The 18092-nt window shown below is 34.5% G+C and overlaps 1 long non-coding RNA gene and 1 pseudogene across 30 annotated transcripts in view; both read right to left on the reverse strand.

Moving 5' to 3' along the window:
• Positions 1-1220: 1220 nt before the first annotated feature.
• LOC143652395 (uncharacterized) overlaps positions 1221-18092 on the reverse strand; it is a 156144-nt gene continuing 139272 nt past the window's right edge. For 11 of the 30 annotated variants that reach the window (XR_013160630.1, XR_013160625.1, XR_013160618.1 and 8 more), the window contains 10 exons: positions 17598-17712; positions 16906-17034; positions 14009-14115; positions 12847-12917; positions 12531-12626; positions 12091-12199; positions 8859-8986; positions 4584-4728; positions 3855-3969; positions 1222-3160 (listed from right to left, as the gene is read on the reverse strand). This is a non-coding gene — a long non-coding RNA (uncharacterized LOC143652395). Of the gene's footprint in view, positions 3161-3854; positions 3970-4583; positions 4729-7579; positions 7688-8858; positions 8987-12090; positions 12200-12530; positions 12627-12846; positions 12918-14008; positions 14116-15659; positions 15764-16905; positions 17035-17597; positions 17713-18092 lie in introns of those variants that run through there. The other 19 variants (XR_013160627.1, XR_013160623.1, XR_013160633.1 and 16 more) reach the window with 10 other exon arrangements.
• LOC143652839 (small nucleolar RNA SNORD116) lies at positions 8569-8653 on the reverse strand (annotated as a pseudogene).

Raw genomic sequence — 18092 nt, forward strand, 5'->3', positions numbered from 1 at the left:
AGAAAGAATATGGAACTATTGTAGAACATATAAAATACAAAAAAATAAGGTACAAATAAAAAATACACAACAAAAAATACAAAATACATATGAAACAAACAAACAAAAAATCAAGCAATAATCATAGAAGAAAGTGAGAAAGTTTTCTAGGCAGTTAGCCTCACTTTCACTGCAAGCCATCAAAAACAGAATTCAGATGATGTGTTTATGTACACCATTCAAAGTACGGTGAGACCTTTTTAACCAATTCTAGAATAGAGAAAAAAGAAAATCCTCAAAATCATTTTAACTCAAACAGAAAATCTGGTACAAAAACATGACAAAATAGCATAAAAAAGGAAACTGCAGATCACTTAGCAGTATACTTTCAAAAATTCCAAATCAAACTAAAATACCCATAATTCAATAGGAATCTAAAAGAGTAAAACTTTTTTTAAAAACCAAATAGGGTATATTCAAGGGATAAAAGTTTCAATAACTGAAAATGAATAATTTCACAATGATAAAAGCGCAAAAGAAGAATAATAAATTGGTTGTTTACGCAAAACACATTTAATTATACCCACCATCTAGTTTTGATTAAAATTCCTTAGAAAAATATAAAGGGTAGGAGATTTTCCTAACATGAAAAAAGCATCACAAATTTAAAATAAGCTTCTAACTTTGATGACTGCGACCACCACATAAAAATAACTTATTTGTTGGGACTAAGCTTTGAAAGCATCCCCAAAGAGTCCTTCCCAGCAAGATATAACCATAACCAATAAATACACATTTTACTATCCAGGCAAACAGTTCTTCTATCACTGATAACTCCTTGCTCACACAAGCAAACAAGTCACTTATCAGACAACAATTTGACAAAACAAGACTCATATCAAGATCCTCATCTCACAGTGCCCAGGCATCACAAATTTTGTCCATTCCTAACCAGTTCTTTATCTTGAAAAACCCACCTTAAATTACTTCAGTCCAGACCCCATAGCCCTAGTTTCCCTCATTTGAATACTATTAAATCCCTATCAACGTGGTGTTTTCCCTTGCTGCAGTAAGAAACTCAGCTTTGCTTATCACAGCTCCTTGTGTTGGCCTTTTTGGGTAACAGACATCAACAGTGTACTGGTCAAATCCAGGAAACATTCCCATTAAAACCTGATTAAATCAAGGGTAGATAATACTTCCACAATCAAGTGCTCTGAAAGTATCATTAAGTGCACTTTATCAATATAACCATATAAGGGCTGATTGGAAGGGAAGACTCAAAATCATCAGTATTTGCAAGAATTTACTTGTATTCTTTGAAAAAATAGTCATCTGAAAAGCAACTAGAGACAGTAAGATAACTGTAACCACTTAACTTCCAAAACAAACCAAAAAAACACCATGAAACTGTCAAATACAAAAAAATTAATAAGAAAATTCCATTGCAAGTTAAAGAAATAACAGTAATTAAAATTATTGAAGAAAAAGAGAAACATACCTTGTCCTTGGAGAAGAAGACAATATTATTAAATACCAATCCCCCCCCCAAATTAGTTTATTAAAGTTGATGAAATTGCAGTCTAAACTGTAATTTCTTCCAACGAGAAGACATGTGACAGAAGGCAAAGAAGAGACACACAGATCCACAGAACAAAAATGGAGCCAGTCACAGATGAGAATACAGCACATGTGCAAGATGGCATTACAGATAAATGGACAATCATTGGCAAATAATGGCAAATAATGGTAAATACTTGACAACTTTAATATTCCAAAACAAACTCATTCCTCATGAGTTAAGAATTTGAATTTAAAATAACACAAAAGAATTAGAAGTCAGCACAGGTGAAGAGTTTTATGGGCTCAGTATAAATATTTTTTCAAAAATGTCATGAAATTGAGAAGCCATAAAAGCAAACATGGTTATACTTGAACATGTAACATTTATAAACATTCTTATAACAAAAAACAAAGTTTGAGAAGTGGATAAAAAATATCTGTAATGCTTGACAATCCAAAGCTTATTTCCCAAATAATAAATGAGCTCTTTAAAATCAAGAAGAGATTAAAATATTCCCCCACCCCAAATTTGGACATAGAAAAGAAATTTAAAAATACAGGTGGCCAGTAAACCTATGAAAACTGATCAAATGCATTAAAAACAAAAGAAACATAATTTAAGACAATAGTTTGGGCTATCACATTGGCAAAGTTTTAAAATATTTATAAAATCCATTACTTGTAAGTTTGTGGGATATTTGGCAATCTCATTCATTGCTATTTGAGGATAAAGTTATTACCAGATTTTAAAGGACATTCTGCAATAATTTTTAAAATTTGAAATGTGCATATCCTTAATCTCATCTATTTATTATAGGATAATAGACCAGTGCAAATTAATTTATATATCGGGAGGCTGACTGTACAAAAATTTGGTGCTAATATAAATATCTATGAATGAGAAATGCTTAAGACATTTAATTATATTTATCTACAAAACAGTCATAGTCATTCTACAAATGGCATAAATGTGTATTACAGAAATAGTAAAAGGCCATTAAAGACTGTTAGGTGAAAGAGGCAATTTGCAGAAGAATGCATACAATATGGCCCCACTTCCAGATCACCCCCCAAAAAAAAGCTTTTGTGTGTTATTTGTGTGCAGATACTCACTAAAAGAATGCACACAATTCCCTTAGTAGAAGAAAACCACTGGGAATAGAATTGAGAGAGGGGGAGCACTTAATTTATATTTTAACTATGCTTTGAATTTTTGAAAATATGATGCAGAGTTTTCAAATATTCTATTTTTAAAATTTACCAAGTAGCAAGTGAAAATTATAAAAATATAAATGTATATTTATGGGAGCACTGAGATTGCAATTCCACCATTTTGAGCTTCTTGTGCAATAATGTTTCCTCTACTGAGGCTCCTGGGATTGAGTCAAGCGGCAGCAAGGGAAACAGTCACCATGCCCAAATTAAAGTCTCATCGATGATATCCCAACATGAGCATTTCTCAGTTAAGCATTTCTTATCTGCAGGAGGTGTCCACTGCAACACAGGAAAGAGAGAAGTCTCCAAGCACAAGGAAGACTGTATCATTGTTTTGGTGAAGCTGGTGGTAGAAGTAATGGCATCAACTGTAAAAAATTCACCTCTTTCATGTGGAGACCACCTGCAAGGACAATAGCAGGAGAATTGGCAAAATTAAGAAACATCTCCTATAAAACCCTGCATGTGTTACAACAGATCTACAATAGTACAAAGAGAAACCCATAGTTCCAGCAGCTATGTCTGTGTCATGGCTAGAAAAATGTCTGAAACTTCCTAACATAAAGGATGACAGACACTGGTACACTTTTTCTCCTTTTGCAGGGCTAAAAATGATGTACATCTTCAACAACCTCAGATGTTGTGTCTCTTTCCTTCCCTCTGTATTTGGCACATTAAAGCTTCAGGGCACTCATTCATTGCATGAATTATTTCAAACAAAACTATCTGTCAGTCTTCTAGTCTAATAGTTAGTGAAAACCCACTGTATCTCAAGCCAATAACAATTCTCTGGCAATGTAATGGATTTATATTTTTCATTATATTTTCCAGCAATGAAAGAGCTAAGTTGTAAAATAGGAAAAGGTTAAACAGATCCTTCATATTAACAGTAAAAGTACTGAGATGTGGAAAAGCCTACATACTTTCTCATAGGTATGTAAGAAAAGCTATATTCTTAATTCATCAAAGAATTTGGAACTTGGTGTTAGTCAACCATACCAAAAAAAAGTCATCAACCTTCAGAAAATTAACATTTCATTTTCTACCCAGACATGGCTTTTCCCAGAAGACAAGGACTAATCTCAGTAAAACCATACCTTCAGAGGGTGGCTCTTGGACAATAGTTAGGTAAAGAGGTGCTTTGTCTGAGGAATTTTGTTTCAAGAATTTATAGGCATCATTCATTTGCAGAAGAGTTCCCAGAAAGACATTCTATGAAGGGAAAAATATAAGAAACTCAACTTCCAATGAAGTAAGGCAATGTAGCTGAAGGTGAGCATTCATTCTTGGTTATTCTTTCCTAACTATATCTTTGCTATTCTTTCTTAACTATCAGTACATTCTGTTAGGGCTTTTCTCTATTGAGCATTTTCGAAACTATCTGGATCACCTGGATTCCACTGAAAATAGTAGCTCTTACTTGTTTATTTATCTTTTGCTGCTTAATTAGTTAGGTTATTCACCAAATTAACAAAAATGACACATTCATATATCTGTCCTCAAAAAAGTTTACTGAGAACTTATTGTATACCTAGAAACCACAAAAAAGGAATTGGAAAATAAGGAACCAAGGAGTAATCTCATAAATGGTCTCAGAGAGGCAGATTTATTTTTACCATGGAATTTTTGAGGGAAAACCTCAAATCAGGAAAGCCTATTAAGACCCCACTGCTGTATTTCTGAATTACTAAACCCACTCTCATCTGGTTCTGGTATGAGTTCTTAATGCAAATTAGCTATAACTAAATGTTATCAAGCTAAAGTAGTGCAAGATATATCAACTCCTATCTAACCTAGGCCTTTTTCCCGTAAACATATAGACATACCTGAAAGGTGTCCAAGAGACCAGGGTAGGAATGCAGAACCACCAACTGACAAGTAACGGGTGTCAGCTTGCTCTCTGGAGCTGATATCTGAGAGTTAAGGCAAGAACATTCAAAAATTCCCCTTCTCTTTTAGATCTATTGTCACCTGGAAGGAATAAAGACAAAAGATGAGACATACATACAAAATAGCAAAAAGGAGGCAGCAGGAAGCTGGAGATTTAGTTCTTGCTATTCCCAAATTAGAGGTTTAACTTGGAGTCCATTGATCATTAGTTGTATGTGCTGAATTCCTAAACCACAGCTATGACTCTGCAGTATCAGCATCCTTTTGGCTTCTATGGCCTTCTCTCTTACACCTATTTTTAACCTAAAACTGCATTCTCTGCCCCATATATTTCAAATTATGTATTTTCTCAGTGCCAATCCTTGGCAGTTTTTAATTTACTTTAGGACATTAGTTAAGCTGTCATATTGACTAAGTAAATTATTAGAAGAGAGACATTAGACATCATAAAGTTGCTAATTAACTTGTTAAATACTAGATGTGACTGACAATGAATGTCTTGCTGCTCAGAAAAGTGGTTTGTATACTAGTAGTATCTTGCCAAACAAAACCAAAAAAAAAAAAATGTTTTCTATACAGGCTTCATGCACTCATGGCTAGGACAGTGAAGTGACTCTAATGGGGTGGTCAGAGTAGTATTTCTGATACTGATATTGTCAGTATCAGGAACATTTATCTTCAGTAAACCTCTTTACTACTCCCTGATCAAGAATCACAATGAAAAATAAAGCATAGATGAGATACACCTCAGCCAACTGAATATCCATACTGAGGCAGCTTTGCCCTGGTCAGGCCTGACTCCTGGAGCTTAAAACACTAAACCATCAATTCTTGGAGGGAAGGAGGTTAGACACTCTAGAGGACCTGTGAAGTCTTAAGGTTTTCTAAACATTCTTTAAATCAACATATCACAGCAGATTGAATGTCAAAGAAAATATCAGAAACCAGCTGTCAAAAATTTTGTTCCCTTCTTCTTTTGACAATATTTACTTAATATATATTAAGGAAAAAATCATTATAGAATTTGTAACGTATCCAAGCATCTACCTAAAGGTACCCTACCTAAATATATCCAAGCATCTAAAAAACTTGTTTTTGTAAATAAGGAAGACCATTTTTATTCTTCAGACAGAAATGAAGAATATATATATACATAAAACACTGGCTAGAATGTGGTTTGTTCCCAAATATGGATGAAGTAGAATAAAATATTTTTCTTGTCACTGACTTTTCATAGCCACCCAACAATCCTAGCAAGCACATCAAATGTCTAGCAATTCCATTTCCATAGCCATTTCTAGAGGACATTTATCACATTCTGTGAATTAAAAACAAAAGACAGTAACAAAATTCTCTTATTCTAAAGTATTTAAGTACAACAGCACTTCAAAACAACTGGAAAGTTTAGACATCAGAAAATAACATTTTTCAATATTTTTCATTAATTACTTGGGATTACTTACTAAAGAGAAAATTTAATGGCTGGTCAAAATATGAAGTTTTCTTCAAAATAAAATATATTCTTCATCAAGCTCTAACAACTAACTATTCAATAAGATTACACAAAAAATAATGGCCTGGAAATTTAATTATTTCAATTCTAAAAGTCATTTCTATACGTATTATGAGTGATCCATGTACATAGAAAAACTAAAGTGTCTGCTTCATACACAATAGCTTTGCATATGGATTGTACACATAAAAACTTGTCATAATCTAAACATTATTCTAAATTAGAATTTAATAGTGTAAACTTCATGCTTGGCATTTTATCTGTCTTGCCCTAATATTATTGGTAAATATAGAATATATAAAAATATAAATGTATTTTATCCCATTTACTTTAGTGACAAGATAGTTTCAGAGTTTATATATGTGGTAAAAGGATAAATACAAATCTCAGAAGAAAAACAAAAAAAAAATTATCTGTGGTAAAAAAGAAAGAGATATTTTCCCTACTCCTGTTTCTTGGAGTATTTCCTTGAGAAAATCATAAATCCTTTTTTTTGTCCCTTCAAGATGTATATAAATCTTTTTAAAAAGCTAAAAAAATATCTTGCCAGTTTTACTCAGGAATGTTTTCCTTAAGGGCCCTAATCATTTCTTATAAATGTTAACCTGAAGAACTTAGATCCTATCTTCTTGTCTCAGTGGGAGTTAAGCCTAGGTGCCTAACTCCAAGTTGTAACTTTCTGCTTGCCATACAGATCCAAGAAGTTTAATTTTTACTTTGGAAAAGGGCAGATAATTGATTAACACAAGTCATAGTTATCTATGTAAATTAAACCTCAGAATTATGTTACCCTCAAAGATGACAAAACAGATTGCAAATCAGGAAGCCACAGAAAGATTTCATTGGGGGGGGGCAATGAATACCATCTAAAGTATCTCCTAGCACTTTAACTTCTTAGCTCAGTATTTGTCCATTTGTAGAGGCAGTACAGATTGCACCACATCTGTTTCCACAATGTGTGATCATAGAAATTAAGGCAGGAAACATTCATGTGCAATAACTATAGACAAATGACTAGGACAATCAGGGAGTATGTGGGGGGATTAGCCAAACCTTGAACCCACTCACCATGAAGAACCTCCCCATCCCTGTCAAGCTAATGCTTACTAGGCCACACTGTTCAAATGAGTAGATTTGGATACCCACTCTCCTCAGGGGACCCAGATTATTCTCTGCCACGGTAGCAAGAAATGGTGGCCCTCTCCATCACTCTCCATTCCTAAATTCTGTATGAGACTATATCAGTAAAGCAGAAAAATAGCAAAAGCCTTCAATGAAGGGAACATAAGCCTCAGATGGTTCTCCAGTTTAATAATGTTTCATACTGCTTGGAATAACAGACCCTTTCCAAAACTAATTAAATTCTCTATTATAAAATATAATAAACCTTGGTAAAATAAATATTAAAAATTGGGATATTATCTCTGTAGAAGTGAACTGGTATGCATGACAAAATCAGTAATTCTTTGGAGTACCAGTGAAAATTCCATTCATCAAATGTCACTTTCATCAAATATCACTTCCAATCTACAAAACACAGAGGAAAACATAGGAAAGCTAAGAAAGAAAATATTCTTAATTGTACAGTAAGTGATAAGGGCTTACATGTATTATAAATATTCACTTGAATGTCTTAAGACAAGAACAAATATGCTCATTCTTGGAAAAGCATAGAATAGAAAGTCATTTTTCCTAAGATCTTGGTCACAAAGTTCCTAGCCTGCCCTCCAGGACATCGTGCATTACAACTAGGATTGCCCTTTAAACCTATATGCAATGCAATGAAGACATATGAACAGTAGCCAATGAAATAAATGTAAAAAAATAAATGAACTAGACATTTAACCACCTTACTCCTAAAAATGTTGAATACAGCATCTAATTGTAGCCATCATTTAAATGTCTATGAAATTGGACATTCAGTTGATAGAAAAAAAGAAAAACTTTTCTTGCCCTTATAACTAAGTGAGAAAGAAAACAGAACATTCTTTCTCACTTAGAAACATAGTTCCCAACTTTTCATATTTCATGTAATTGTCTGCCATAAAAGAAATGATTTATAAAAACATACAAGCACTTTGGATTTTGACCAACTAAAGGATTTCAAAAGACTAATTATCATTGAGCAGATTCTGACACCTAAGAAAAACAAGTGAAAATTTCAAACATAAGTAAAACTACTTTTAGTGTACCTCATTTTCCTATGCTGGTTCTCCAATGTCTGAATTCAGTAAAAGCATTCAAATGTAATTTATGCAAAAATGAGATATTTGTATACTTATGTATAAGCCCATTCCTCTAACATGCAAATGTGATGGCTTTCAATACCTCAGACAATGTTGGTATTACATAACTGACCAAACTCAAATCACTTCTCCAAATATTTTGTCCAAGTAGGTCTTGGTGTTGGACCTTAGTTTCAAAAAAGTAATTTTATCACACATTTTGTTCAGATTTTCCGATGAGATCAATTATTGTAGTCAACATTGATCTAGGCATGTGTATCAAGAGGACCTTTATCCTGAGATAAGTGACAGACACTGAGCACTCAGGATTCATCACCTGGGGACACACTCTTTTATATAAAAATGAATGACTGAGGTCCCATAGCTGGCTAGCAAAACAAAATTTTTATTGTCATTGTAGTATTATTTAATCCCTAAGAGGACTGATAGTATTTTCAGGACGAAATGCTTACCAACATGAGAATTTTCAGTGGCCACTGAGGACTGAATGGCAGATTTATTCTTGAAATTCTCCTTCATGTCATGGCTCAAGGGCAAGAAATACCTCTCTCATAGAACCCAGTCATAGGGACATGCCAACCTGTAAGAAAGAGCAAAAATATTTAAAAATGAGAAATATAAATCTTTGGTCAACCAGGCATGAGGAAAAGTTCACTAATCTACTTGCATATGAAGGTGACTAAATATTGCTCTAATAGGATGTTTCCAATAATATTCAAAACAACATTCATAATGTTAACCTCCATCCTCCATCAGAGTATTGTCCAATAATATCTGCCAACCAAAAATTGTTAACAAGCAAGCCTAACATTCCAGGAGAATATTGCATAGGTGTCCATTCCATTCACAACAAAGCATACTTACCTGTGTAAACTAAATCTTGGAATTATGTTACCTGCAAGGTATATTATAGGATTGTAGAAAAGAATACCACAGGGCAGTGCGATGGTGGCTCAGTGGCAGAATTCTCACCTGCCATGCCAGTCACCCAGGTTTGATTCCCGGGACCTGCCCACGTTAAAAAAAAAAAAAAATACCACAAAAATGTCATACTTGGAGAAAAAAAGAAACTGCCTAACAATCTCTCCCAGCTAGAGTTGAGAAACCTGGTAATTTGCAGATACTGCATAGGATTTTTCCACATCTGATCCTTTCAATGTGGCCAAAGCAATTCAGTAATGATGTGTCTATGAGTAATAGCTTTGGACATGACTAGGAAGTCAGGAAGCATAAAGAGGGGCCCAGCCAAACTTTATCCCTCTCACCATGAGAAATTTACCCATCTCCCATCAGACTGATGCTCACCAGGCCACAATGCTGAGGACTCAAGGCCTTCGGTCACACACCACCCTCAGTAGATCCAAACTACATACAGTCACAGTAATAAGGAACATCCTCTACATTACTCTTCATGCCTAAATTTTGTATGAAATGTTATCAGGAAGACAGATAAAGTACACAATTTTGGAAATGAAGGCAACAGAAGACTTGAATACTCAACAGATTATCACTAGCTCCCAGTGTGCCTTTCACCAAACAGTTCTAGGAAAATGGGTATCCACATGCAAAAGAATGAAGTTGGACATTTACCAGAAACCATATATAAAAATTAACAGATAATGGATCAAACACTTAAATTTAAGAGCTAAAGCTATAAAATTTTTAGAAGAAATATAATGACAAATCTTTCTTGTACATGAGCTTATCAAGGATTTTTAAATGAAATTCACAATAAAGAAAAATATGTATAAAGTACTTCAATAAAATTAAAACACTTTGTGCATCAAATTACAATGCCAAGAGAATGAAAAGTCAACCAACAGAGCAGAAGAAAACATTTGAAAACCATTTATCTCTGATAAGGAGCTAATATCTAGAATATATAAAGCATTTCTACAACTCAACAACAAAAACAATTTAAAAATGAGCAAAGGACATGAATAATATTTCTCCAAAGAAGATATTCAAGTGGCACTGAAAAGAGGCTCAATGTTATTGGTCATCAAGGAAATGTAAACTAAAGTCACAATGAGATAGATACTGCTGCACACCTACCAAGATGCATATAATACACACACACACACACACACACACACACACACACACACACACACACACATACACACACACACACATACACACACACAAAAAGCCAGTAAATAAGTATTGGTAAGGATGTGGAGAAACTGGAACCCTCAGCATTGTTGGTGGGAATGAAAAATGGAACAATGACTGTGGAAAAGAGTTTAGTGATTCCACCAAAGAGTTAAACACATAATTACCACATGACCCAGCAAATCTATACCTAGGCATATACTCAAAAGAACTGAAAACAGCAACTCAGGCACTTGTATGTCAATAGTCACATCAGTATCATTCACAATATCTGAAAAGTGGAAACATTTCAAATGTGCATAAGCATGCATAAACAAAATGCCATGTATATATACAATGGTATATTATTCAGCCATAAAAAGCACTGAAGTTCTGTACATGCTACAACATGGATGAACCATGAAAATATTATGTTGAGTAAAATAAGGCAGACAAAAGAACAGGTATTTTATTTTTCCATTTAAATGAAGTATCTGTAAAAGTCAAATTCATAGGGATAGAAATGAGGCTAGAAATTATCAGAGCTAGGGGGAGAAGATATTGGGGAGTTATTGCTTAATGGATTCAGAATTTCTGTTTGGGGTTATGAAAAATTATGGAAATAGATACTGGTGATGGTTGTACACAATTGTGAATGTAATTAATGCCATTGAATTGTATACTTCAACATAGTTAAAATGGCAAGTTTCATGTTATGTATGCTTTACCACTAGAAAATAATTAAACTTGGAAAAATAAATCACTTAAAATTGGGATATTACCTCTGAAGTACACTGTTTTATCCTTCCCAGAGAAGGAAGCTGCTGCCAATAACATAATTGCCAATTCACTAGTGTGTCAGTGAGAATTCCAGCCATCAAATTTTCCCTAACTTTCAACATCACTTCCAATCTACAACACACAGGACAAAATTAGGGAAGTTGAGAAACAAAAACTTTCTAACAGAATGTTCAGTGATCAAGGTTTACAAGAAAATCACCACAGATTGTCACTATGCTACCTGTATATTGGAAAAAATTACTCCTTGGAATAATAATAAAAAAACTTCCTCCTTGGAATAACAGTATAGAAAGTCACTTGTTCTAAAATCTCCATCACAAAGTTTCCCGGTATGCTCTCCTTGGAAACAGTTTAAAATTAGGATCTCCTCAAAACCAATATTAAACCAAGTGAGGACATAAGAAATCCACATTAAAAAAACATGAATTTGAAAGTTAACCAATTATAAACTAAAAATGATTAATGCAGGATCTACTTGTAAACACTTGTATGGGTATGAAATTGCTCCATTACTTACTTGGCAAAAACCGAACAACTTTTTCAATACCTGAACTAAGGTTAGCAGGAAGATTGAAATATACTATTGAAGACATTCCACATGTAGTGCCCACAGTTCATTTTCAAACTTTTAATAAAAGAAATAATTAGTGAAACTCATCACTTGATACCAGTTATCACAATCAATAGCTGAGTCCCCATGGATGAGCAGCACAGCCAGAGGCTTATTGTCATTGGAGTATTATGTAATCTTTAAGAGGATTGACAATACCTTCAGGACAAAATGCTTACCAATGTGAGAATTCTCACAGGTCCTTGAGGACTGGATGACAGACTTATGATCATATCACTTATCAAAGGCAAGAAATGACTATTCAATATGTAAACTGTACATGTCAACCTGTAGGAAGTGAGTAAAAATGGGAAAAGATATAAGAAATACATATATGCACTGGTCAGACACACATAAAACAGTGGGGTCACTGAATATACTTTCATTTCAAATTTACTAAAATATTGCTTTACTAGGATGCTTCCAATAATATTCAAATCAACCTTCCTTATGTTGGACTCTGGCTACTAGTAGACCATAACTGTCCAACAATTTTGGCCAGCCATAAAACATGTGTATTAACAAAGTCTAACTGTGTTTACAGAGTTTCAGGAGAATTTTGGCTAGGTTCTATTCCATTCACAAGAAGACACAGTTATTTACACAAATTTAACCTCACCCTCGTTCATGCTAACATGGGACGCAATCTCCGTCATTCTCCATGCATAAATCCCGTATGAGGCACCATCAGGAAGATAGAGTAAAAGCAAAAATCCTGGAATTAAGAGAACAAACACCTCAAATGATTCACCATGATACTAAATCTCACAGTGCTTAGATGATCATATTCTCCCAAGAACTAACTTATATATTTTGTTACAAAAAATAAATACAAAAAATTGGTAAAATGAATATATTATAAACTGGTTTTTACTTCAGCAAATACATCATTCTTTCCTCCCTACAGATGAGAGCCTGCACTATGACATAATTACCAATTCATGAGAAGAATTAGTTGAGAATTCCATACCACAAAACGACTCTTCCCACCAGTGTCACTTCTTATCTACAAGGTAGAGAAAGAAATTAGGGAAGATTATAAACAAATACACATAATGGAATGTAAGGTTATAAGAGGTTACAATGAAGTAAAAAAAGCTATTCACTTGATCACCTTCCACGCTTTCTCCTTGCAACCTCACAGTATAGAAAATAATTTTTACTAAAACTTATGTCAACTTTTTCCCAGCATGCTCTCTTGGCATCATTCATTACAACTGGGATCTCCCTTTAAACCCAGATGAAACACGACGAGGACATATCAATATTAGCCAATGAAATGAAAATTTCCATTTTAAACTTGCAAGTTTAATTCCCAACTAAAATGTTCAGTCTAACATCTACAAAGACCAGTACTCAAACATGTATAAAATTACTCCCTTTGTTGATATTAAAAAAAAAATCTTTTCTAATATTTGTGCCAGGGTTAGCAAGTAAACTGAAACAACCAAGAAGATATTTGCCCAGATAGTATTCCTGAATAAGACATTAATCAAAGAGAAATATAATAAGCAAAAAAAACCATACCCCTTTGGGTTTTGTCCAACTGATAGCACTCAAGAGACTGATCCTGATTCTCCAGGCTCAAACACCTCAGAATATCTTCGAAGTGTGCAGGTGTAGGTACAACTCTTCTTGGAGCACCATGTCACTTATGCATTGGTTCCCCAGTGTCTATTTACTACCTATTTAGGAGCCCTGCTAATCAACCATCCACAAGATACAATGTAATCTCAAATCACATATGTATAAAACTCTGTGCTATGCAATTTCTATAATGTAGGGAGGTAGGTTACCTACAAATAGGGTAGTCCCTTTCATACCAATGCCAATGAAATAGAATGCCCTCTGCCTGTATACTGTGTAGAGTGGGTCTCTGTGCTGAACCTCAGTTTCACAGAAGTCACTTATTTTGTTCAGATGACTTCGGGACTATTTCTAAGTCATCAGTGATCTACACATGTTGATAAAGGGACTAGAGCCTGAGTACAATCAATTCTGAGTCTTGAGGCTGAGTAGCACAGCCAGAGGCCTTTGTCAATGAATATTATATAATACCTAAGAGGAATGGCAATATTTTCAGGACAAAATGCTTACCAATGTGAGAATTCAACTGGACCTTGAGGACTACACAAAAGATTTATTCTTGATACTCTTCCTAATGTTATGTCTCAAGGAAAGGCATAACTTCTTCACATGCAAATCTGTGCTTGGTCCACATTCACATGGGAAGAGAACAAAAATAGAAAAAAGATAAGAAATATACACATGCATTGGTCAGATATACACAAAACTACACTATAATAGACTGAATTATATACCCCCAGGGGAGAAATGTACTTTATGTGTTCCTTGGGGTGTGAACACATTTGTAAAAAGGACTTTCTGAAGATGCTATTCGGTAAGGCATGGCCAACTGAATCAGGATGTCTTAATCTTTATTACTAGAGGTCTTATAAAGAGAAGGCCGCTGGGAGGAGAAGAAGCCAGAAGTCAGCAAAAACTGGAAGAACAGAAAATATGAAAGTGAGATGGTCATGTGACGATAAGGCAGAGATGTCAGCTAAGAAAACCCAAGGATTGCAGTAAGTTAGCACCAGAGTGCTACAGGCTTTAGGGGGAAAGTATGGCCTTTCTGACACCTTGATTTTGGAATTTTAGCCCCTGAAATGTGAGTCAATAAATTCCTGTTATTAAGACAACACATTTTGTGGCATTTGTCATAGTAGCCTGGCAAACTAAGATAATTATCAAAGGTACTTTCCTTTGAAATATACTAAAGTATTGCTCTACTAGGATGTTTCAGATGATAGTCAAAACAACATACCATGTCTGTTACATGCCACCGACAGTCACATATTATATAACAATTTCTTCCCACCAAAATAAAATGTATAACAGATAGTGAGTGTGTTCAAAGTTTCACAAGAATGTTGGTCAGTTGTCCATTCCATTCACAATAAGACACTGATATTTCTCTAAATTCAACCTCAGAAATATGTTAACTATAAGGAAAACATAATGAATGTGGACAAGATATCTGATAAATTGTGACAGTGGGAAATAGACAAACTAAAAATCTATCTCAGTTCTTATCTAGCTTGATCTCAGCAACCTGGCAATTTTCAGAGGCTGAACAGGGTTATGAGGCCTCTATTTCCACTCAGTGTGGCCACAGCATCTTAGGAAGATAGCGTCATCTGAAATGAATATACATGTAACTAGGAATATCGGGTAGTATGTGAAGAGTCACACCTGTCCCTAAATCTAATCAAGATTAGGAACTTTCCCATCTACCAGGCCACAATATTGAATACTCAGTGGATTCAGTCATATGCTCAGTAGATTCAAACTACTATCTGTCACACTGGAGACAACACTCACTCTACCACTCTTCATGCCTAATCCTACATAAGGCACCATCAAGAGTACAAAGAAAGCAAAATTTTGTAAATTAAGAAAACAGAAATTTCAGATGACTTATCATATTATTAATGCCTTGCACTCCTAGGATTAACAGATTCTTCCCCAAACTAGTTATATCCTTTGCTAATAAAAAATGCGAAAACAGCATGCATAATAAATATATTAAAATGGATGTACATTATTCAGTACATTTTGCACTTCAGTACATTATTTGCAGTTCATTATTTGCACTTCAGTACATTGTTTTGCACTTTCCAGTGTTGGGAGGTGATACCATGAAGAATCACCAATTTATAGAGGAATGCCATATACAGTTCCATACATCAAATGTTCCTTCTCAGAGAAGGGAGCTGATTATATGATGAAATCATGCAGATGAGAATTTCATGCACCAAAATGTTCCTTCCCTTCAATATGAATTCCAATCTACAAAGTACAGAGGATAAAGAGGTTGAGAAACAAAAACTTCCTATTGGAACAGAAAATCATAAGGAGATAAAAAAAAGTCTTTTAGGAATTTTCTCTTGACTGCCTATATGACAAGGACAATTTTTTAACTCCTTGTAAAAGTGTAACATAGAAATTCATTTTTCTTAGAATCATATGAAACTATTCAGAGCATATGAATAGCAGCCAATGAGATCATTGGTATAATGATTTATAAGACCCAGAATTGGAAATTTAATACTTTTACAATTAAAAATGTTTAATGTAACCTCTATTTGATTCAGTACTCAGATATCTATGACATGGCCTCATCATTAGACATGAAAAAACATCTGTTTTACTATTAGTGACTGGGTTAGCAAGGAAATCAAAACAGACTAAGAAGCCATCTGCATTCATCAAAACCACTCTTAAATTTCCTATTAATCTTTGAGAACTGGCTATTAAAAGAACTCATAATCTCTTTTGGTTTTGATGCCTTAATAACCCCAAAAAAGAATGGCTATCACTCAGAATTTATAAACAACTAATAAAAATGAGTCAATGGTTCAAATGTAGGTATAATCACTTGCCAAGGATTTCATCTCTCAAGTATTGACAGCCTAGTGTCTCTTTTCTACATAGTTTATATGCTGCCAGCCAAGTATCCAAAGAGTTGCTATTTTAATCTCAAATCACATATTTATAAACTTCAGTAAAATTCAATTTCTCTAACGTATGCAGTCAGGTTAGCAACAAATTGGGCAGTCCCTGTTGCTACCACTTAGCTGACCAAATGCAAATATCCCCTCTATATATTTGCTTAGAGTAAGTCTCTGTGCTGGAACTCGGGAAAAAGGCATCACTCAGATTGTTTAGATTCCAACGAGATCCACATTGAAGACATCATTGATCAAGGCACTTTAAGAAGAGGACCTTGACCCTATTATAAGTGATAGACATTGAGCACTAAAGGATGTCACCCAGAGACACATTGGTCAACATTACTCACCAGAGACAATGACCATTACAATCACTGGTTGAAACTCCACAACTGACAGGGAAAACCAGATTCTTAGTATCACTGAGTATTATGGAATCCTTAACAGGAAAGACAGCATTTTTCTGGACAAAATGCTTACCACTGTGAAAGTTAACACTAGTCCTTGATGAATGGTTGATAACTTATTCCTGATAACTGTCATCCATGTCATGGCACAAGGGAAGAAATAATTCTTCAATATGTAATCCTATGACTGGTATACATCCACCTGCATGAAGAGAATAAAAATGGGGAAAGATGAGAAATACACACATATTTTGTCAGACACAAAATCATGGGGTTACTGACTGAACTTTCACTGAAATATACTAAGTTATTACTCTTCCGGGATATTTCCAAATGATAACTCAAAACAACATTCCTTTGTGCTGGTCTCTGGCCACCAGCAAAGCAAATATTATCCAAGAATTTCTGGTAGCAATACAAAATGTGTAAACAGATGGTCTGAGTGTGCTTTATGTTTCAGGAAATTGTTGGTCAGGTCTTTACACATTAAAAAAGACACAGATATTGCTGTAAATTTACCTCAGAAATGTGTTGTTGGGGAGTAAATCAAGCCCCCACAAAAGAAATGTTCAAGAACCAACCTTGGTATTGTGGGTATGAACCCACTTGCACATGGAACCTTTGAAGATATTAGTTAAGGTGCAACAAAACTGAATCATAGTGGGCATCAATCCATGTGGCTAGAATCCTTATAAGGAGAGTAAATCTAGAAGAGACACAGATCAGGAGAAGTTGAAGCAGGCCAAGAGAGACACTGTGACCTACCAGATTCAGGAAAACTCAAGGCCACACTGCTTTCAGGGACTTCTTACACCTTTGGGTATTAAAATATATGTAGGATGTTTCTATCCAAATGGCATCCATTCACTGGAAACTTCAACTGAGAAATGAGAACATGAACTCATGATTTAAAAACAAGGGCCAATAAGTACAACACTGCTTTCTCACTACTTTATAAGCTTCATCTACAAATCTGTTACATCTTCTCTTTATGTATGCATTATATATTTATGTATGTATGCATGAATCTTGTTTTGGGGCATTTTGGTATATATGAATTGAAGGTATCCACCTACCACAGAAGCATTCTTTATACATAATTCCCTGAATTCCAACTTTGCAAACATGCTACACAAACTGAATGTCTTCCACTATCAATTTGTTTTCGCAGGTTTTGACAGTGGTATATGTCACATTTCCCTTCCCTATCAGCATTACATAGGAAGGAACATATCTAGAATTAATATAAATGGTGACTCA

This window comes from Tamandua tetradactyla, chromosome 12 (assembly GCF_023851605.1).
Source record: "Tamandua tetradactyla isolate mTamTet1 chromosome 12, mTamTet1.pri, whole genome shotgun sequence".
Classification (NCBI taxonomy): domain Eukaryota; kingdom Metazoa; phylum Chordata; class Mammalia; order Pilosa; family Myrmecophagidae; genus Tamandua; species Tamandua tetradactyla.